The sequence below is a fragment of the Pongo pygmaeus genome, chromosome 12 (genome assembly GCF_028885625.2).
Source record: "Pongo pygmaeus isolate AG05252 chromosome 12, NHGRI_mPonPyg2-v2.0_pri, whole genome shotgun sequence".
NCBI classification, from domain to species: domain Eukaryota; kingdom Metazoa; phylum Chordata; class Mammalia; order Primates; family Hominidae; genus Pongo; species Pongo pygmaeus.
The window spans coordinates 128,232,905-128,256,111 of record NC_072385.2 but is presented as its reverse complement, the minus strand read 5'-3'; the positions used below and the strand labels follow the sequence as shown (position 1 = coordinate 128,256,111).

The 23,207-nt window shown below is 41.6% G+C and overlaps 1 long non-coding RNA gene across 1 annotated transcript; it reads right to left on the bottom strand.

Annotated features, from left to right (window-relative positions):
• Nucleotides 1-20,520: 20,520 nt before the first annotated feature.
• Nucleotides 20,521-22,470, bottom strand: LOC129029959 (uncharacterized). The gene is made up of 4 exons (XR_008500527.1): nt 22,413-22,470; nt 21,505-21,657; nt 21,101-21,156; nt 20,521-20,655 (listed from the first exon to the last, which is right to left on the bottom strand). It is a non-coding gene; the product is annotated as an uncharacterized LOC129029959 (long non-coding RNA).
• Nucleotides 22,471-23,207: the final 737 nt, after the last annotated feature.

The window sequence follows — 23,207 nt, the reverse complement described above, 5'->3', positions numbered from 1 at the left end:
TTTAAGAGTTAAGGCAGCACCTTTTTGATCACAGCGATGCTCCCCTTCTCATAGTACAGATGGTAAAGGAGATGGATCTGGGGTGAGTAGGTGGTTTTATGGAGAAACTGACCCTCTCAGACAACTTTGAAAATATAAGCAACATGCTGAGCTTATTTTTCCAAATCTAAGATCTTCTAATTAGAGCTCTCCAGCCTCCCAATACTCATGAGTTCACCCATTTGTTCATGTCTGCCTCTAATCTTCTGAACATTTCCATTATCATTTTCAGCGAGGGGTAAGAAGAAGCAGAGTGTCACTGGGTAAGAGTCGGCAGTTTTGAAGACTCATAGCCGCGAATCTTTCAGGAAATAATCCAGAACAGTCTCCTCACCAGACAGGAAAGGAAACCTGTCCTAGAGAGGCGAATCCTCTGTCCTGGATGCGTGCACAGCTAATGGTCAGGAGAGGGGATTCTATGGGGCATATTTGACCTGCTCCTGCAGGGCTCCGGTTGCCAATAGTTTCCCCAATACTTAAACCCCTACTATTAAAGGTACATTCCTTTGTATTTAAAGCCCAGTGAATCCAGGAGCCCCCTTTTAAATGTCAGTACCTCTGTGAGTAACCCAATAAACCATTTCCCACTGTTATCATTCTAATGTCAATTGGTCTGTAAGGGATTAACACACTGGCCACCTAGTAAATCTGAGGTAATTACAGGGCCATGGGTTTCCAGCCAACAGCATTTGTATAGGCTTTGGAATCAGACAAGGATGGAGGGCTCATTCGGGCACTTACTTGCTGTGTTCTTGGCCAAATCACTTAATCCCTCTAAGCTTCCCCATTTTTTTCCCTGTAAGATGAAAAAAAACAAAAAAAAACAAAAAAACAAAAACATGTACTTCATGTGGCAACTGTAAATATTCCAATTAGATAAGATGTTTACACTCAGCATTGTCTTATAGTACATACTCAGGAGTGGTGTGTGTGTGTGTGTGTGTGTGTGTGCGTGTGTTTTCACTTTTTACAATATTAAATGCCTATAAATGGGAAAAGGTGTTTTGACCGGGTAATGAGTTCCTTGTTCATGGAGGTGTTCAAGCAGAGGATAAGTAATTCTTTGCTGGGACACATCTAGCAGTACTGGTCACACGGTGGGCACTCAGGAAATATTTGTGTGATCTAAACACGGACTTTTGCCTTCCACCTGTTCATTCAGCACACGCTGCCCCTCTACCTATCCCAAGATCTGTCACCCCTAGCAAAGAACGTTAGGGCATGTGTCACATGCCTAGGGACCAATCCTCCATCAGAGACTGGTACAAAACCCAACATTGCAGCCTCTGGGTCAGCAGACCCTGACTGCTGACTAACCAGGGTGACAAACAGTGGCATTCCCCAGGCCCACCTCGGTAAGATAAGTGGAAGTGCAGTGGAGGAGATCAGAGGTGGAGGACAGCCCGAGCGCAGGTGCCTCCTGCAGGGGCAGCAATGATGGCCATGGGGGGATGCGCCTCAGTATTGTCAGATCTTTTTGTGTTTCAGGAGGAGCCTGGTTTCAACTGTTGTTCGCTATTTCAAATATAAAACAGCAAGAGCAACAAGAGCAACAGCATGAACCCAATAGAACATATTTGCAGGTGACTTTGTGACCCCATCCTCAGGCCCTGGCTGGCTCCCTGGCAGCAGTGCCTGGAGAGGTGGCCAGGCACCTCCATGAAGGAGATGAACTCCCTTTCGTAATGTGTTAAAATGTCATCTTGTCCACAGAGAGTAGTAACTTGCCAAATGGTATTTCATGGTCCTTAACTGGAATGCTCAATCTCATGGAATATATTGTGTATTATTCTGTCAAGAAGGGATTTGGAGATTTTCAAGCTTTGTGCAATTTTAAAAAAATTAACATTAATGAAGCTAGTACTTTTTGTAGTATACCTGTGAAGTGAACTAGTGTAAGTAAAATATTTTATCTTTTGGTTGACTAGGGGTTATAATGACTACGAGTTTCCAGTTCATAGTGACTCTCTTTTTCAGAGTAAAAACAAATTGTAAAGAAAGTAGACTCTGTGCAAAGAAAGACATAACAGCCAAGCATCTCATAACCACAGGGTGTCTACCTAGTCTTCAGACTGTTGATGCCCAAATGTGGTGAAACCTGATTTTCCCATTGAAATGTTCTCCTTTATCTCAAGGTCTGTTTCATTGACTTGAAATACTCAACTTTCATTGACTTCAGGTACTTAGTTTTACAGTGTCCAAAATCACCTCTATGATTTGTCTTTCAGGTCCAGATCTGTAAATAATTGTAATACTGTCTAGCAGAACAGCTGAGAGTGAGCATTTTTAAAATCCTATTTTCATCATTGTTTACCTAGAGTTTTAAAAATTAATCATATAAAAGGACAAAAATCCAATGACAAAATGAAAAAGAATGCTTTTTAATATTCTTCAGGGCCAGTGAAATCCCAGACTGATATGCAAGCAGTTGTAAGGTGCACGGTCTTAGCGGAAAAAAAAAAAATCATTTAAAAACATAAGATTTGGAATCATGCAATACTGTATTTAAATTCTGATTATACCACTAAATATGTGCGTGGCATTGCAACTTGTACTTAATGACTTTGAGTCTTAGTCTCCTCCTTTGGAAAATCGATTTGGGATACTGACCAGAGGACAGGCGAAGGTGTGATGTGGTGGAGCTTGTGTGTGTCTGATCTTGGTGGCCGTGGTGTCACAGGAGCCAAGTGACTCCACTTTCTCTGACCACCCCTCCCTGATGCAAACTCTGGTTGGCTGTTTGCTCCTCTGTGTCCTTGCACAGCTGGTTCCTCCACTATGCACAGATCCCTTGGTTTTGTGGGTTGTGTAGCTTCAGGTAGCAGAGAGCCATGGACAGAGTGGCTCACAGTCACTCCTGGAACATGGAGAATGGCCACAGACTCTTCCAAGCTTTGGACAAGCCTAGTACTTTTATTTCAGTCACGTAGAAATGAAAACTTACCACCTAGGATGAGAGCCCTGGGAACTCATGTCTGGGGGAGCAGGAGACAGACTCACGGCATTCCTGTGACTCTTCCTAGAGTCAGCATCTGTGCTGTTTCTTGTTTTTCAGAGCTTTGGAGGTTCCCCTTCCCTTTCCATGAAGCACTTGACTGCTAATGCCTTCATTATGAGCAGTAACAGCTGTCCCTTGGTCCTCTTCATAGTCTCTGCACTATCTCTGCCCAGGCACAAAAGGGCGAGCACTTAGTGACTCTTTCTGTATGCCTAAGAATTGACCATCTTTATGTCCACGTATGTCCACTGATCAGCTCCCACTTAACAGTGAGAACAAGCACACATATGTCCTGAATCTAAAATAAAATTTTAAAACAGAAGTGACCAGAGTTTTCTTAGGGCTGCTTTCTCTGACCACCCCTCCCTGATGCAAACTCTGGTTGGCCGTTTGCTCCTGTGTCCTTGCACAGCTGGTTCCTCCACCGTGCACAGGTCCCTTGGTTTTGTGGTGATTTGTGGTCCTGCATCCTCTGTTGGACTGGCACTCCCAAGAAATCAGCACTGCATCTTACTGGAGTCTGTATCCCTCCTTCCAGCAGTTACCTGCTTCAGAGTTGGCATCTGTATTTGCTGATTTAGGGGAGCTGACAAATCTAAGGTTTAGGTTAAATAGATGATCTCTCAGAATCAGATTTAGGCTCCTACTCCCATCCCCTTAAAAGCCCTTTTCTCTTTCAGCATCTTTCTCTTCTGATTTTTCCATAATGTGTCTTCAATAATATGTCTATTTCAGACCCCACTAGAGCCAAGCCAATGCTCTGAACGGATCAACAGTTCACTCTGGGGAGGTAGTGGATTTCCCTGCACTGGAACCCTGGGCCAGTGTTGGCCAGAATCATGCTGTTGAGCACGGCTCATCACTCACCACGGTCACTACATTGCTGTCAGTTCAATCTAGATATGCAGGTGTGGCCAGTGGGGTAGCATTCCAGGGACAGGGCCCAGAGGAATTGCCAGAGCCACCTTCTCTCCAAAGGAAAACTGCCCACCTCCCCAGCAGCTTAGATTTTGCTGTGAGATATCCAGGTGAAATCTGATCAGGTCCACTAGAGCCTCCTTTGTTGTTCTGTGGAAATTGGGATTTAGCAGAAGCCAGGTTGATATAATCTTCTTATTGATTGCTGGAGTTTGGTGGGTGGAAGGCAAGGGGGCTTCGGGGTTATTAGACAGCTGCTCCCGTGGGATGTGGAAAAGCAAAGTATGCCCTTGAAACAGTCATGAGAATTAAAAAAATGATTAGGCCAGCCTGTGTATCTGTGTATGGGGAGGTAAGTAAGCCAACCTTTTTTTAAAAAAAAACAAAAACAAAAACAGAGTCTCGCTCTATCTCCCAGGCTGGAGTATGGTGGTGTGATTTTGACTTACTGCAACCTCCCCTCCCGCGTTCAAGTGATTCTTGTGCCTCAGCCTCCAGAGTAGCTGGGGCTACAGGCATATGCCACTGTGTCTGGCTAATTTTTGTATTTTTAGTAGAGATGGGGTTTCATCATATTGGCCAGGCTGATCTCAAACTCCTGACCTCGAGTGATTCACCCGGTAAGGCAACCTTCTTAGAGATGCCATGTTACTGGTTTTACCATATTTTGAAATTCAACATCAGCCCAGAAGGACTTCAGCATTTTACACTCAGATACATCATCAATTGACATGGACTCACCATGCATACAATGATATCTAGCATTCAGAGAACAAATTGTACTTTTAATTAATTGAAAATTAAGCTTTGAGGATTGCTGTTAGCCTCATTATTCACTACATCGTGATTGTCTTCTAACAAAGTAACACACCGTAATTGAAACATTTGATTTATAATCCTAATAATTAGAGTCAAAATTTTTGGACTTGAAAAGGTGCTTTTTCACAAGGAAGAATAAACACACACAGTTGCCCTTAATCATCTCTTTACCTAACACATATTTGTTGAGCATCACTTGTGTGCCAGGCACTAAGTAAGCCTTCAGGTTACATAAAATAGATAAATAAATAGGCACAATTCTTGCCTTGTATAGCTTTCTAGTTAGTATAAAAGAAAGACATTCAGTAAATAAACACAAATAAATATATAGATGTACTTTGATAAGTGCCATGTGGTAAAATAAATGCACTTAGAATGATAGGTACTAAAAATGAAGGTAAAAGTCTCTAGTTACAGAGTTCAAATATACAAGAAGTAACTGGATAAAATGAGCATTCCTCCTTTTGTTATTCTATTTCTTCTTGCTGTCCATCTTTATACACACACGAGACTCTTTGTGACCTTAGAATATAACCCATCACGCTGTGTTGAAATCACCTCTCTGTTCTTCATTCTAGATCGTGAGCTCCTGGAGGATAAAGACAAAGACAGAGTTGGATTCATCTTTCGATTCAGTAAGTCTTATAGGTGCCTGGCTCAGAGAACTGCTTGATTGTTTAAAAAATTTTAATTTAATTTTAAGTTCCAGGATACATGTGCAGAAGGTGCTGGTTTGTTACACAGGTAAACGTGTGTCATGGTGGTTTGCTGCACCTGTCAACCCATCATCTAAGTATTAAGCCCCGCATGCATTAGCTATTTATCCTGATGCTCTTCCTCTCCCCAGCCCCTTGACAGACCCCAATATGTGTTGTCCCCCTCCCAGTGTCCATGTGTTCTCATTGTTCAGTTACCACTTTTAAGTGAGAACATGCAGTGTTTGGTTTGCTGTTCCTGCGTTAGTTTGCGGAGAATAAAGGCTTCCAGCTCTATTCATGTCCCTGCAAAGGACATGATCTCATTCCTTTTTATGGCTGCATAGTATACCATGGTGTATATGTACCACATTTTCTTTATCCTGGCTATCATTGATGGGCATTTTTGCTGATTCCATGTCTTTGCTATTGTGAATAGTGCAGCAGTGAACAAACATCTGCGTGTTATCTTTATAATAGAATGATTTATATTCCTTTGGGTGTATATCCAGTAATGGGATTGCTGAGAGTCAAATGGTATTTCTGGTTTTAGTTCTTTGTGGAATCACCACACTGTCTTCAACAATCGTTTGAGCTAATTTACACTCCCACCAACAGTGTAAAAGCATTTTTATTGGAGAGCTGCCCAATTTAATGAATCTAAACATCAAGCTTTAAGGGAGTATTAAGATGAGCAGGCCCAGCCATCCATACTACAGACATGCATCTAATCACAACAGCAATTTTCCAGTTTGGGTCACACATATGCCCATTCAGCCATGTTAAGTTCTTCTGGGAAGAATGGGGAAGCTATAAAACCAAAACTTTTGTCATGATCTTAACTTAGGGAAGGATTGCTGGAGGTGGCCACAGTGCCCTGCGAAGGTATTTACAGTCAGTCTTGGGAGATCATTGAAGATACCGGTGAGCAGAGCTGATAGGGATCAAGGGAGCTGGTGGTGTAGGCATTCATCAGACAGAATTAGATTTCTGTGTTAATTGTGTGGTCAAGCTACATCCGTTCTGTTTTCAGATCTGTTGAATGAGGAAAGTGAGTGAGTCAATTTCAAAGGCAGTATGATGTCATTTTAAAACTCCCGGACTTGGCCTGAGAAAACATGACTTTGAAGCTCCAGATCCGTTCTATGTGAGCTCTCCGAACTTCACAAAGCTACTTAATTTTCACGAGATTTAGCTCTCTCATGTATCAAAGGAGCATAGCAGATATGTACTAAACAGCCTTTTTGATGAAACTCAGATGAAATAGTAGATGTAAAATCATTTTGTTAATTGAATGTAAGATATCAATTTCAAGATCTTGTTCCCCTATTCTCACAGAAAATCATCACAAATAATGCCCTTTTCTTTGCATCCAAATCATTGCTTCTTTTGAAATTCCCAATATGCAGTAAAGTGCCTTAAGAGTAGCAGGTGCTGAATAACTGCTTGTTTCATGAGAGAATTAATAAAGAACTCAAGAGACATTTGCAAGGCAGCTGCTTGGGATTAGTGGGAATTTCTGAGGCCCCATGAAGCCGAAGAGCTCAATCCATAGGTGAAAACCTCGACCTTGTGTCCTCGGTTTAACCATTCCAAAGCCAACACTGAACGGACCAGTCCAAGTGGGGGCGCTGCCCTGGCTGTTCACTCCAAGCAAGCCCATGTTCTGCAAAATGGGGGGACCTACCTGTGCTGAGGAGGGTGGCAAGCGGGTTCTCCTGCCAGTTCCACCATTTACTCAGCTGTAAGACAGTGGACAAATGAAAACAAACCATCCAGAATCCACAACTTGATAAAGATTTCCAGGCTGAATATTGATTCATTACACTATGTCATATGTACTTTCAAATTCTTGATCTTCGAAACGTCTTTTTAGTTTTACAATTAAAAATAACATTTTATTCAATATTACTGAAAGTTCTATGATTAAATATAGCACTTCCTTGTTTCACTGCCTCTCATTTCATCTTGTCTCCCTTATCAGAGGCAACCATTTTCACCTTTTTTGGCTTTTTCTTGGTCTTGAAAAAATATTTATATGCCTACTATCTTTTGATTCATTAATTTTAAATATTATCTATCTAATTCCTATCATGACAGATGAGAATTTAATTCTCTTATACTCCCTTTTCCTCATCTTTTTTCACCAATCCTCCTAAATAGCAATTGTAAAAATGTTAGTTTAATGAACGCAGTGTTATTATTATGCTATGCAAATATTATATATAGCTGTGCATTGTAGGGCATTGTGATTACATTTTTAAGAATGTTCTTCCCGAAGTTAGCAAGTATCTTGTTTTATCATTTCTTTAGAATTTTGTGCCCCTTGTTCGGTCTTTCCACATCTTCTTTGTTCCGGTTTTCAACAAGGGTCATTACATCAGTAAAGGATCAGTTCATATGTTCCTTCCTGGGACACTTGGGAGATCGCCAGTGCCTGTCTTCCAGGATTGGTTTCTCTCTAGGTCATCCATGCAGCCTCATCATGGGACTTCCCAGCCAGTCATCCGAGGAAGTCCCCTTCTCCTGAATCAGATCCCTGCTTTCTGAGTCTTACATCTTCTTTCTTTTGCGTCTGGTTTATATCGTTGGGGCATTTTTTCAGTTGCATCATCAGGTTAACAGGATGGCATCAGGCAAAAGGCATGAGCACAGCCTGCTCAGTGTGTCGGTGTCCTGTGTGCCACAGCTCCCTGGGCAGTTTGCTCCCAGGCCTGAGAACAGTTAGTAGCTTGGGATATCCCTCTACCATTATCCTAGATATTTATTTATCTTCTCTCATATTGGATTCCTCTTTTCTCTATTTCAGGTTATCCTTTTTGTTTTATTTTATTTTTGTTTTCCTCAGCAACTTTCCAAGAAAGTGAGTATGAGAGCTAAACATTTTGGGACCTAGCATGTCAGAAACATCCTTTGATTGTATAAAATTTAGGTTGGAAATATTTTTTTCTTCAGAAATTTGAAGGCATTTGGCCGGGCATGGTGGCTCATGCCTGTAATCCCAGTACTTTGGTAGGCTGAGGTGGGCAGATCACTTGATGTCAGGAGTTTGAGAACAGACTGGCCAACATGGTGAAACTGTCTCTACTAACAATACAAAAATTAGCCAGGCACGGTGCCACAGGCCTGTAATCCCAGCTACTCTAGAGGGTGAGGCAGGAGGATTGCTTGAACCTGGGAGGCAGAGGTTGCAGTGAGCCAAGATGGCACCACTGCATTCCAGCCTGGGTGACAGAGCAAGACTCCATATCAAAATAAATAAATAAATAAATAAAATAAAATAAAAATAAAAATTTAAAAAAAGAAAAGAAATTTGAAGGCATTCATTGTCTTTTGGTTAGCATCGGGGTTCCTTTAAAGAAATCTGAAGTTATTTTGAGTTTTTAATTATTTGTGTATGAACTGCTTTTTTTCTGTGAACATTTTTATGATCTTCTCTTTGTCCCTAGTTTACTGAAATTTATATTAATGCTTCTTGGTGGATTTATAGACCATAATTGTTGCAATAATGCTGCATAACAAATAACCCTGAATGTCAGTGGCTTTTCTCACTCATGTCTCTGCAGGTCAACTCCTTTGGCTCTATGTGTATTTATGGGTCAAGTTCAGGCATTGCATTTCTCAGCTTGGAGCCCAGGCTGAAGGAACATTTGCTACCTGCAGGGTAAATTCTCAGGGCACCAGGCAAGAGTGTTTAAGGTTCATCCAAACACCATGGGCACACTTATAGCCTCTGGCCAGATGTAGGCCAGATGGAACCAAACCCAGTTGTGTTCCATCACTCAGTGCAAGTCATATGGCCAAGTCCAAGTCAAAGGAGCAATGAGGTTTCCCTGCCCACAGTGAACTAACACAAGAGTGAGGAGGGGAAAAGAACCATAAACCAATCACAAAATTTCATGTTTTGTAGATCTGGTTTCATCCCTTGAATTGGGTATTGATGGGCCATTTCAGGCTGCAAACTCATGTCTTGCAGTTCTGAGGAATTATTGTGAATAATTGCATTCATGTTTTCTTACACTCCATATTCTTTATTCTTGATTTCTGGAACTCTTGTTTTCCCAGCATTGTACCTCTTGGACTGGTTTCTGATTTTCTCTTCCTTCCTATTGTTCACCTTCTAAGTCTTTATTTTTTCTACTTTTCTGTTCAACTTTATCTTCCAACCCATCTGTCAAATTTTTCATTTCTGTAGTCATAATTTTTAGTGTGTAAGGACTCTGTCTTTGTTCTTTGAATGTTCCTTTCTTAATACTGTGTTTTTAGTGCACAAATACAATAACTCCCCTTATTTTTTGGAAAACATAATATAGTTTGTTTTTATTTTTTCTCCCAGCACAATCTCTATTTCCTCTAAGTTGTATTTGCTAGGTATTTTCGTCTCTTTCAGGTTAGAGAATTTCTTCAGGAATCCTTGGTCATCTGCATGGTTTTGAAGTCACGATATTAAAAACCTGAGTGTATATGTTGTGTTCTTGGGCAGGGTGTGACAGCTGAGCTTCTTCACAGTGCAGTCTTGCTGAGGCATTGCTTGAAGACCCCCTGAAGTCAATATTTCTACTTTTTGTTTTTTAGGCTCTTCAGGTTCTTTGAAAAGACATAGACTTCTGCATGGAGAAGTGCAGCTGAAGGAGCACAGAAGGGATGGAGCCTCCTGTGTTCAGGAGGTGCACATCCACATCACCCTCTTGTTTTATGTGAGGGTGCATCTGCCAACTAAAGATTTTTCCTTTTGTCACCTTCAAAGAGTAAAATCCTCCAGGCTTCATGGCATGGGGGAGAAGGCAGAGGAGGGCGTTTTCCCAGAGGCATGGAGAGGACAAACACTTGGCCCTGTGAATTAGTGAGCCTTCTGAGGACTCTCAGTGTACAATTAAGTTAGTTTTTGACTTTTCCCATTGCAGGTTTAGGATTTGGCTTTTTTGAACCTGCTAAGTCAGTTATTTCTCATCCATTTGCTTTCCAGCTACTAAAATGTAGAATTATCTCCTCTTCCATTTGCTTCATTTTTGTAGGCTTACGGCTTTAAAAATCTATTTTAAGTGTAATTTTAGTGGAGGGATGGGAGGGAACAAAAGTAGATATGTGTGTGTTCAATCTACCATTTACTTACAAGTAATTCTCATTTTTTAGTGTTTGTTTTAATCCAGATTCTTATTACAAAAGCAATAATAACATCTGCCCGAAACATCTTTAGCTGTGAAGGTTTTGGGAGAGAAAAATAATATACTCCACCATAGCAATTTTCAAGAAGCCTAATCCTTGAAAAGCATAGTAAAAACAGCTATCAGTTAGTAAATTACCCTATAGGTCAAATGCCGTCTTGGCTGATTTATATATATTGTATCCAGTTCTCTGCGGGCTCAGTTGTTATTTATTTTTCCATAACAGATGGAGAAACGAAGGAGAAAAAATTGAATAAAATTTACTGAGGACACTCAGTTGGTAAGAAGTGAGTTTTCTTGAAATCCAGAACCAGATTCAAAGGCTGTTTCTCACATTCCATGCGATTTTTTAATTTGTCAGGGAATGTACCCTACAGATAACTAAATAAAAGAGAGTATTGGTAGAAGTAATGAAAGAGAGACACAATCAAATGAGCAATTTGTTGATGACCTGTGTGAAACAAAACCATGATCAGAACAAGGAAAAAGGTGATGGTGTTTTCCATCAGTGTTTTCTTTGTCTATTTCTTTTGAATTAAGCTTGCTTTAAAGCCAATACTGGATTAAAGTTTTTCAGTGGCGGGTGAACTTTAAAGCAAAAGTCCATAAAACTTGCTGTTTTTAAACATCCATAAAACTAGTTGATTTTAACTGAAGCTCTTAAGCATGAAATCAGTACTTGCTGATGACTTCATTGAGAAAAAATGGACTTTATATTTAATAGACTATAACCAATATGGCCACCTCTGGCCTGATTCAGTTATGAACAGGGCTCAGGCTTTCTTTGCTGGGTGTTAGCAAAGGTACCTCAGTCCATGGAAGACTCGTCCCTGGATTTTTCTTTGCTTTGCTGACTCCTTTCCATTAGAACAGAGATAGATGAGTGTAGAAGTTGTAGCCTGGAGTCTGCCATTAGATATACCTTATTTTGAATTACAATTTGGCCATTCCCTAGATATTAACCTTGGGCAAATTATTTACCTTTTTAAGTTTATTTCCTCATCAGAAAAAAATGGTGAAGTTAGGTTGCTTTGAGGACTAAGGTATTTGGGAAGTACTTGATGTAGCACCTGGCTGTGAATTGTTATTTATATAATTTATTTATTATTTATTATTCAATGTATGAATACATTGTACTAGAAGCTGAATATTCGAAGATGAATACGATTTGATCTCTGATTTTAATCATCTCAGAGGTTAGTACAGGATGTAGAGTAGAGGTAGATCATTCTAAGAGTCTCTACACTGTGAAACTTGACTCCTTACTGACACTTAAAATCCTGTATATAAACCACTGACTCTTGCATTTGTATATTTAGCCAAGATCTTTTCTCTAGTCTCCAGATCTATAAACTCAGCTTCCTACTTAAGTTTCAGTATTTCAAGCATATCTCAAATTCAACACATCCAACATGGCACTTTAAATTCTTCTAAACCTGGTTCTAGTACACGCTTCTTGTCTTTATGGCAGAGGCACTATCTCCCAATTGTATAAACCAGGAACTTTGGAATAATCCTCGTGACATGCCTACTTATGCTTCTCCCACATGTAATCCAAACCAAGTGCTCTAAATCTTAATCCAAATTTTACCCAATTCTGCTTGTTAATATTTCTTCTCTATTGCCATACCCCGAATAAGCTCTAGTCATTTCTGGCCTGTATTTCTACTATGACTAGGTTGCCAGCTGATATGGTTTGGCTGTGTCTCCACCCAAATCTCATCTTGAATTGTAGTTCCCGTAATCCCCGTGTGTCATGAGAGGGGCCTGGTAGTAGATAATGTAATCATGAAGGCAATTACCCTTATGCTGTTCTCGTAATAGTGAGTGAGTTCTCACAATATTTGATGATTTTATAAGGGGAGTCTCCCCCTTTTTCTTGGCACTTCTTCTTGTTGCCACCCTGTGAAGAAGGACATGTTTGCTTCCTCTTCTGCTATGATTGTAAGTTTCCTGAGGTCTCCCCAGCCATGCAGAACTGTGAGTCAATTAAACCTCTTTCCCAGTCTTGGATGTGTCTTTATTAGCAGTATGAGAACAGATGAATACACCAGCTTCTCATGGTTCTTGGAGTTCATTTTCTTTATTGCAGCAAGACAGCTCTTTTCTTTTCACTGATCTTAAGGTGAAAATAAATTTCCTTACCAGACAGTGTGTGCTTGCTGAATCTGCTTTTCCCAGCCTCCCACTCTGCTTTCTCTTTTTTCTCTGCCCCGGCCAGGCCTCTCCAAACCCCTTTCAGTTACCCAGGTATGTATTGGTGCCTTCTCACCACAGGGTCTTTGAACATAGCATTCCTCCCTTGCCCAACTATGTTTTCTAATTAACTCTAGTCTCCTCTGACAGCAACTCAAGCATCATCTTCTCAGATAAAATTTGAATGTGTTCTCATAGAAATGTTACTTTTCATCAATGAGAGATCATCACGTATCCCTCATTATGCTTATTCGATTAACCTCTTTTTTCTGTCAATGAAGACAGAATGTTGCATTCACTGCTGCATTCTAGAGGCTAGGACAGTGCCTAACACAAAGGGAGGGCTCAGAAAATATTTACAGCATGAACAAATGAGCTTTGAAATTTATGGGAGGTAGAGCTGAGCTTCCTTTGTTATATCTACAGTCTAGCATGGGTAAGTGCTTCGTAAATATGTGATTAAATAGATAAATGAGTGAAAGATTAATGAATAAATGTTTTCCTAAAGGTGAGGTGGGGACATTTAGGGATGCGTTAAACCCCACTGAGAGGAAAGGGGAGGGACGCCAGGATGCATTCCCAGAGGTGACAATAACTCAGCTAAAAAGGATCACCAGTTAGGAGCCTGGTGAATGAAGCAGCATGAACAATGAGAAGAGGAGGCCTGGCCCGTGGGGGAATCCCAAGTATTTCAGGCTGCTTGGGGAGTAGGATATGAGAAAGGGACTGGCATCTACTAGTCTGCTCCAAAGAAGACCCAAAATAAATGCAAAAATAATCCCCCATGAGAAGATCTGACAACAGCAGGGATGAGTCAGAAAGAAAGCAGGCAACAGCAATTTCCTTTTTCCAGAAGTCATGGATTACACACTCCTGTATGACTCCATGAGCTCCCGGGTGTTTGATCAAAAGACAGCTTAACGGGGGCTGAGAAAGGAGCCAAGACTGGCCCTGAGCTGACCAGGGGAATTGTAACTGAGCTAACGTGATTAGTCTGAACGGATAAAATGTGAATGGGCAGCATGAAGGACAAGCCTCAAGCACGTAAAATCAAGACAGGGAAACCTGTCTTGCCAGGTTTCAAATGAGCATAAAGCTTGAATACCACTGTCAGCCTGGAGAGCCAAAACAAGAGCTGGAAAACAGATTTCTCTTACACCCTCTGAGAATTGTTGAAACTCCACTTCACAGTCAGAATTGTCCTCCGTGTGGAGGACTCCTGAGAGTCTCCATGTGGATCCCCTACATGCACTGACCCAGACAGCTGGGTCTTTACAGGGCACCCTCTTCCTCCGTGGGATGCAGAGGCACTGTCCCAGCTGAAGAAGGTGTCCCTATCTCACTGCTGAAGCCGCTGAGGCTGTCTCCGTGCTTATGCCCTCTGACCTCTGTGCTCCTCCTTCTCTCCCCGCCAGGTTTTGGCTGGCCCACTACTCAAGCAGCTGCAAGCTCTGCTTGTGACCCCATCCTGGGCACCACCTTTCCTTGCCCCACTGCATAGTCCACCAAACAGGCCTGCCTCGTGCCCTCAATGTCTTAATCCCATATCACAGATACTTTATTCAAACAGTTATTTTTGTTTTTAACATACAGTTGCTTTTCCAAGGACTCAGATATGAATCTATGAAATATGGACCTGAGGACAATAAGAGTTTTACTCAGAATCACTCTTGTCTTCCTTGTTGGGGCCTTTTCCTCATACCCAGCTTAGGCAACTCAACCCACTCTTTCCCAGGCCACAGTCCTTCACATAAGCAGAGCCTTCCCTCTAGAGCCAGGAGTGGGATTGCTCTGAGTTTCCACTGCAAATATAGATGTCCGTAACACCTTCGGTGATAGTATAATTTAATAAATGGGGAAGAAACCAAGTAGTTTATAGGAAATTCAAGCATAATACCTTATAGCCGCATGATGTTTTATAGCATGCAAAGCCTATTTATATATATTAGATCATTTTATCCTCAGAGTAATCTTAAAGGGAGGGCAGGATGTACATATGTTTTATTTATTGAGTCAGTCAAATTCAGTTAGTATAATTCTTTCCAATTTTATGCTCTTCTGTCTTTATTGTTCATTATTCATGGAGACCAGTACTTCTCTAATTTCTACAAGAACCCATCTTTGCCCCCCAGCAGCTAACACTCTTCCCATTTTCTGTCATTGCTCACCTGCTATTCCAGTTACAGCCCTTTCCAATCAATGCCTTCTCATGTAAACTCATTCTGCCACCCTGAAGCTTGTCCCCTCACCAATCTCATATCTTGCTTCTGTATCCTGGCTCCAACCACATCTCTGCTCCAGCTCCTCTCAAAGGACCCTGCTCTGTCTTCCTCATTCCGCTTGCCCTCTACCAATAAATATTCCATGGTAGGCTTTCCTTGCCAGCATCTGCGGTCACGTGGAATGTTACTAAAAGCTGTCAAGAAAAGCCAAATGTCTAGAATCTGGAATGGTTGATGTCTTATGTGGAACATGCTGAACATAGAGGTGCTACAAATGTCTTATATACCCATGCCAGTGACAGGGACAATGAGAGGATGTTGTTAGTTCAAGTTGAGTTCCAGAAGATTCCTCTCCAAGGGTCTCATCTGCTGGAGTCACTTAACCATTCTGACTTTCTCAACTACAGGGAGAATAATCGTTGCTTGCATTTCTTGTCAAATTTTGGGGTATGTATGTCTGTGCATCTGCACGAGTGAGGTTCATTCTTCTAAGGATGGCTTTGAAGCCCTTTTCTGCCAGTGGAATCATTAAAGTCATAGGATTCCTGCAAAGGGCGCTGGGTTCAGAACCAATGCCTTTCTCTACCACTTCTCATCCCCCCAGCCTTGAGCAAGGCAAATAACCTCGTCTCCTGCTGACCATCAGCTGGCTTCTCCACAAAGTAGGAGTAGTAGCATCTGCTCTACTATCGTGGGTGGCTGATATAGGAGTGACAGGGGACCATGTGTGTAAAAATCCTGTGAAATTCTGTTGCAAAGTCAGTGTCCTCTATCCGTATGCTTGGATGCTGACTGTTGGGGGTCTGGGATTAAAGAAACTGTGGGTGTCCAGTTATGAATAATATTACCAAACACAGAGAAATATTTTTATCATAGCGTATATTATTAGTAGTACAATTCTGAGCTTGAAATGTTCTCTTATACTGTCTAAAATAATGATATACTCTTTGCATTTTGCTCAGATTTTACAATTTAAAAAAACTCATAAGTGCTCTTGTGATCTTAGAATAGTACTTAATAATTTTAAATGGAAAACAAAAGCACCTCCCTCATGTTATATTACATTGAAACAAACACAATTAATGTTTCTAAACCTACATTTAAATTTTATTTGGAAGAAACCTGAAAAAAAAAATGCAGTCAAATTCCATCATTTCAAACAAGAAGAACCAGGGCCAAAGCATAAGTACGTACTTCAAGCTACGGAGAAAACGAGTAGCAGTCAGAACTGAAAGCCTGTGCTCATTCATGCCAGGCTAATGCCCTCTCCTTGATTGTTCTGTTTTCCTCAATTTTTTCTCACATATACACACATAAGAAGATTTGATTATAACTCATAAACATGAGTAATTTAAGTCTCCTCATCTTAAAAGTTTATAATACGGGCCGGATGCGGTGGCTTATGCCTGTGATCCCAGCACTTTGGGAGGCCGAAGCAGGTGAATCATCTAAGGTCAGGAGTTCGAGAGCAGCCAGACCAATATGGTGAAACCCCGTCTCTACTAAAAGTACAAAAATTAGCTGGGCTTGGTGGCAGGTGCCTGTAATCCCAGCTACTCGGGAGGCTGAGATAGGAGAATTGCTTGAACCTGGGAGGCAGAGGTTGCAGTAGGCTGAGGTCGCGCCACAGCAACCATCCTGGGTGACAGAGTGGGACTCTGTCTCAAAAAAGAAAAAAATAAATAGAAAATTTATAATAGAAGAATAATCTAATGCTTAAGTGGTAGCAGAATACAGTCTGCATTCATAATACCTTTTCTGGACTATCTGAGTTTTTAACATGGAGCTTTTACCATATGTTTACATCGTTGCTCAGGCTACCGTCAGGCACCCCTTGTACTGCTACAGAAGCCTTTCACAGGGTCTCCTTGCACTCACCCCTGCCTCTCACCAATCTACTCTTCACACTTGGGCTCCAGGATTCTCCTAAACACACAAGCTATGTCATGAGCCTTCTCCATTGAAAAGCCCCTTGGTTTTCCATCTCTCTTGGAATAAAGTCCAAGTTCTTTTGTTGTTGTTGTTGTTGTGCTTTTTTTTTTTTCTTTTCTTTCCCCCATCTTTTTCTATTGCCCAGGCTGGAGTGCAGTGGCATGGTCTCGGCTCACTGCAACCTCCGCCTCCCAGGTTCAAGCAATCCTCCTGCCTCGGCTTCCCGAGTAGCTGGGACTACAGGTGTGCACAGCCACACCTGACTAATTTTTGTATTTTTAGTAGAGATGGAGTTCTGCCATGTTGGCCAAGCTGACCTCAAACTCTTGACCTCAGGTGAGCTGCCCACCTTGGCCTCCCAAAGCGTTGGGATTACAGGCGTGAGCCACTGCACCTGGCCAAGTCCGAGCTCTTTTGAGTGGCCTACAAGGCTCCCTGTGATCCGGCCTCAGCAACCGCCCAGCCTCTGGGAATGTTGAGCTCCCTTTGCTGTTTTCTCTCTGACACTTGACTGTTTTCATTCCCTTGACTGGTGCCCATCGGCTGCTTCCTTCTGCGTCCCATGACATGTGACTTCTTCCTGCTGGTTCTTAGAAAGTGCTTCCCCAGATCATGTATCTCTTCTCTAACCTTATGGAATCCTCCACGTTTCTTTTTATCACACCATGTGGTTGTAAATGTGGGCTATACTGTTTGCCATTGTTTGCTTTGTGTTTAATTAAACTGTTAAATTCTAAGTCCCAGGAGGTGGGGACCAAGATAGTTTTTATATTCCCAGGGCTTAGGAAGGTAATTGACACATAGCTGGGATGCAGACATCATTTCCCCACCAACTTTTAGCCTTACCTTGGTCAGTCTCTGCTGACTTTGGTAATTTCCAGTGGAGTCAGATTCTTAAGCTGGACTCTGGAGGAATTTGATGTCCCCTGCTGCCCTGCTGTGTGGACTCAGTATCTGCCCCTCCATCCAATTCTGCCTGCCCCTGAGTTTAATGTGCCAGGTCCTGACCACCTGTGCAAAGCTTCCATGCTGCTTGGCCATGGCCCAGCCTATCTCCATCTTCCCTGGCTTACTGCACAAGGTAACCTCGCCTGTAAGCAGGTCAGTCAAGGCACCATGCACCACCTCCTCCTCCTGAGTGAAGGGCATTTTCCATCTTGACCTTTATTTCTGATCTGTGCCCTGAGATAAGTGAGAAGTGGATAGCAGCCTAATCCTTCCTCTGCCGAGGAGCGTCCTCTCTTAAAAGGTTCCCAGTTTGCAGCTGAGCTGATGAAGCTATAACTGGTGAAAGTTCCTTCATCAGCGGGTAGATGGTCAACATTGAAATATATGTCCTGGATATCTAACTGCAGTCCATCAAGCATGCTGGTCCTGAGTTAGGAGAATGCGGTAAACGGTGAGAGATGTGACAAAATATTACAGCAACCAGAAAGAATGATGGCTACCTTTCAAGCACTTACTGTATTCTATGTGCTTTACATGTGATCTTGCATTTGCTTTTCACAATAACCTCATAACATGGGGGGATCATTCTCATTCACATCTTCCCACCAATAAAAGTAAGTGTGAGAAGACACAAGGGACACCAACCCATGGCCACTAACATGACAGGGTCTCATTCCTGTTTCATCCACACAGCAGGGAGCTCACCCTCACCCATCAATGATGATGTGCAAATTAAAACCACACTGAAACCACCAGAGTGCAAAAATAAATTCAAGCGATACCAAACATCGAGGAGGTTATGTAACCATCGGAATTCTCTTACCTGCTATAGGTATAGCGTGGCATGATCACACTGCAAGGCTGTCGTGACACTTCCTAGTAAAGTTGAGCTTCATAATTCCTCCCCTCATAGCCTGTCCTGGGAACTTTGACACACGTGCCAAGGAAACATGAACAAGGATGATCATGGAAACATTAATGGAAATATTTAATGGACTATTGCATGAATGCATTATGACGCCACGGCCAAACAGGAAAACTACATGTCCTACATGTCAGGAAAACTGAAGGAACCCCAGCTGAGCAAATCAGTGTGGATGAAGCTCAAACACACCATGTTGGCTAAAAGAGGTAAGTTGCAGCGTAATACAAGTAGTACAGTCAATTGAGGAAAATGCAAAATTAAACAATAGATCAATGGGGGAGATAGAAGGATGGGAGACAGTAAAATTTTGAAGGAAAGCAAGAAATTTAAATTTACATTTGATGATGTATCAACCTTTCTCTGAGGGGAAGCTAGAGTTTGCAACTGGGGAGTAGCACCAGGATGCTTCCTAATTATTGGTCATATTTCATTTCTCAAGCTCTGTGCTGGGTATTTCTCAAGCTCTGGAGATTTAGTGCTCTTCTTCTTTTTCCTTTTATTTTTTGAGATGCAGTTTCACTCATGTTGCTCAGGCTGGAGTGCAATGATGTGATCTTGACTCACTGCAACCTCTGCCTCCCGGGTTCAAGAGATTCTCCTTCCTCGGCCTCCCGAGTAGCTGGGATTACAGACGTGTGCCACCACACCTGGCTAATTTCATATTTTTAGTAGAGATGGGGTTTCACCATGTTGGTCAGGCTCATCTCCAACTCCTGACCTCAAGTGATCCATCTACGTCGGCCTCTCAAAGTGCTGAGATTACAGGCGTGAGCCACCATGGCCGGCAGTGTTCTTCTTAAATAATACATGTTATATGAACTATTTATCATGTGATAGTTTCTTATAAAAGTAAAAATTACAAAACCCCCAAAATGTAGCTTCAGAAATGTATACTATAGATGCTAGCATTTTTTTATACAACAGAGAAATAAATTATCTAGCCCTGTTTTTCCATAATTTATAATATTCTGGCCAACTCCATCAAATAACAAGGCAGAACCTTCAGTTCCATTGAAAATGATGAGAAATTCAATTCCACCACATCATAACACAGAAGAAAAACCTTCCTATTTTTGTCCATTTGTGCTTCTATAACAAAATACCTGAAACTGGTAATTTATAAATAACAGAAATTTATTTCTCACAGTTCTGGAGGCTGGGAATCCCAAGTTCAGGGTTCTTGCAGTCCTGTGTCTAGAAAGTGCCTGTTCTCTGCCTACAAGATGGCACCTGGTTTCTGCCTCCTCGGCTGGGAGGAGTGCTGTGTCCTTGTGTGGCGTGGCGGAAGAGCAGAAGAGCAAGATAGGTGAACTGTCTCTGAAGCCTTTTTTATGGCATTACTTTATTTATGAATGTGGAGTTCTCGCGATTTAGTCCTTCCCAGAAGGCCTCACCTCTTATTATTGCAGTGCCGATGAAGTTTCAACATGAATTTTGGAGGGAACATGCTTTCAAACCATAGCACTGCCCCCTGACGAAAATCACAGAACCATAGACTTTCTGATTCAGAACAAATCTTAGTGTTCTTCTAGTCCAAGCTGATATGAAATATCGAACCAATAAATTCTATTTCTCTTCCTTTTGCATTTTTAATGTACCTCTAATAATTTGATCTTAGTTGACTTCTATATTAAATATGTTCACAGACTGATTAACGTAAGTTACCTTCATTCATTTAATCAACAATCATTTTCTCAATACTTATGTGTGAGGCATGGCCATTAGCCAATAGGACACCAAGATAAATAAGATTTGGGGCCAGTCTTCAATTAGGTGACTGTGTAATGGAGAAAGCAGGCTGCAAAATAGAAATATGACAACATAATTTGTTAAAAGATATGAGAGAAATGCCAGGTTCTCTGTGAGCACAAAGAAAGAGCACGTGGACAATTGGGAGGATCAAGAAAGGCTTCCTGGAGGAGGAGGGCTTCTGATCTGGGTCTTGAAAGAGAAAAGGAGTAGCAACTCACACGGAGAAGATAAATATAAAAACATTTCCTAAAAAGGGACTGGATCAGGAAAAAAAAATGAGACAAGAACATATCATAATGTTTCCAGGAAATATCAAGTATTATCATTTTGCTGGAGAACATATTATTTTGTTAAGTTGTAGGAACAAAAAGGAGAAATCCAGAAGAATGTCTGGCCTTGCCTTTATTTTGTGTCTGGGTATATAAGAATGACACCTGAGAGCTCTTAGCCTGAAATCAGGACACGGATTCACATCCCGATCTTTCACTTACACACTGTGTGTCCCTGGGCAAGTCCCTTGACATTCAGTGAATTCTATTTTCTCCATCTGTAAAATGAGGCAAAAAAATACACAACTCCGTGACCCTCTGGATACCTAGCACAGAATCTGGCCCACAACAAGATGAATTGTGGAAGTTTAAATGGGGTAACAGACACAGAAGTATTTTGGTCAGTACACCGTGCAGGGACGAGTATTTGAATCGTGTGTTAGGATGACAGGGACTGTCCTTGCTGAGATGTGTATATGCCAACTTCTAGTGACAATGACCGCAGCAGGGGAAATACGCTCCCTGAATGTGACCTAAATACAGCATGCTGCTTAAACCCTGGTGACAACAAAGGCAATTCCCTCAGCATAGAATATTCACAGTGAGATCAGGTAGGTTTTACTCACCTCACAGCCTTTAACATCGCAGCCGTTCAAAAACTGTGTGAAAAAAAAATTACCTCGGCCAGCGTGGTAAGCTGTCCTGGGCTGATTTGCCTGGTGGACTTGAATTGTTCAAATCAATTAACTCCAGCTGAGAAGTTCTCCTTACAATGTCACCTTCAAGTTAAATAATATCGAGAGTCTTTGTCCTGAACGGTTGGTGTTTCTTGTTCCTTTTTAACCTTGATTCTGAGTTCTTGTAAGATTCTAACAATTACTATTTTGGTAAGATAATGTGTCCTAATAACTCAATCAGGGCTTGAATTAGTATACCTACTGATTGCCAGACACTGGACTAAGAGTTTTATAGCCACAACTTTTAAAAGAATCTTCATAAAAATCTTAGGAAGTAGTTATTACTGCCCACATTACAAGATAAAACCAATGTGGCCCAGAGAGTTTGAGTAGTTTGCCCAGACACACTAGATCTCTAAAGGCAGGAATGAGGTTCAAAACCAGGTTAAGTAACTCATGTCCAGAGTTTTCTCCACTGTACACAGAGTCTCCAAACTTCCAGGAGCACCAACAGATTTAACGAATTAATTGATGCAATCCCCTTGGATGTCATAACAGATAACTTTTTACTTTTAAAGCTCTTCCTAGCTTGGATACCTTAACTTCGTGCTGATAGATAAGTCTCCCAAATGCATTGTCCCCAGTGGCAAAAGGCTCCTCCCTTGGGGTGTGACACACTCTCCTCTCAGCACTGCCAGGCTCCTCGGGTGGAGCACAGGCTGTGTGCCCAGTCAGCTTCACTCCTGGAAGGGACCGTGGAGAAGCTAAAAGGGACCTTGGAAGGGACCCTGGAGAAGCTGGAAGGGACCCTGGATAAGGAGGAGAGGGAGCGGGAGGAGGCATGCTTCCCAGGTTACCCCAGCTTGATCTTTTTGTTTTGGTTTTGCTGCTAGTTCTGAATCTTCAGCAACAGGCAATGCTGAGGAGTGCATCTCTCTCCAGGGCTCTGACTGCCTTGTTGCCATTGTTTAGGTTTGGAGTTAGCCTCCATGTGTTCTAGAACATTGGATTATAAACTCATTTTGACAGATCCAGACTAGGACACATTTCACATTTACATTTTAACCTACTGTCCACAGATGCAAACAAATATTTCTCTCTCTCACACACACACACACACACACACACATGCACACAATCTTGCACTGCACTCTAGTATTTTCTCTTTCACTCTTTTCTTCTATTGTACTTTATTTTATTTCATTGCTAAGGAAGTCTGGCCACAACTCAGAAGACTGATTTCATCACCCACTGGATCAGGACCTGAAGTATGGAAAATACTGCTCCAGAATAACTCAGAAACTCCTGAGTCTCTATGCATAGTTCAAATGAATCTCTGCCGCCCTTGAGGACACAGAGCCTGTGGAGGTTACTAGGGGCCTGCTTCTTGGTTCCCTTACACCCTGGCCAACTCTTAGTGTGATTTGCACACTAGGGCCTGCTCGTCTGTACATGTCATTACCCTCATTCGACTAAGAATCTTTGAAAACCTAGCCCGGACATCATTGTGTTTATTGTATTCCAGATATAAATATATAAATAATATATACTGTAAATTCCATATATATAGTTCACATATACCTCATGTGTATGTTATCTTCATGTATATCATATATAATCTCATATATAGTATATGTATCATATAGTATATA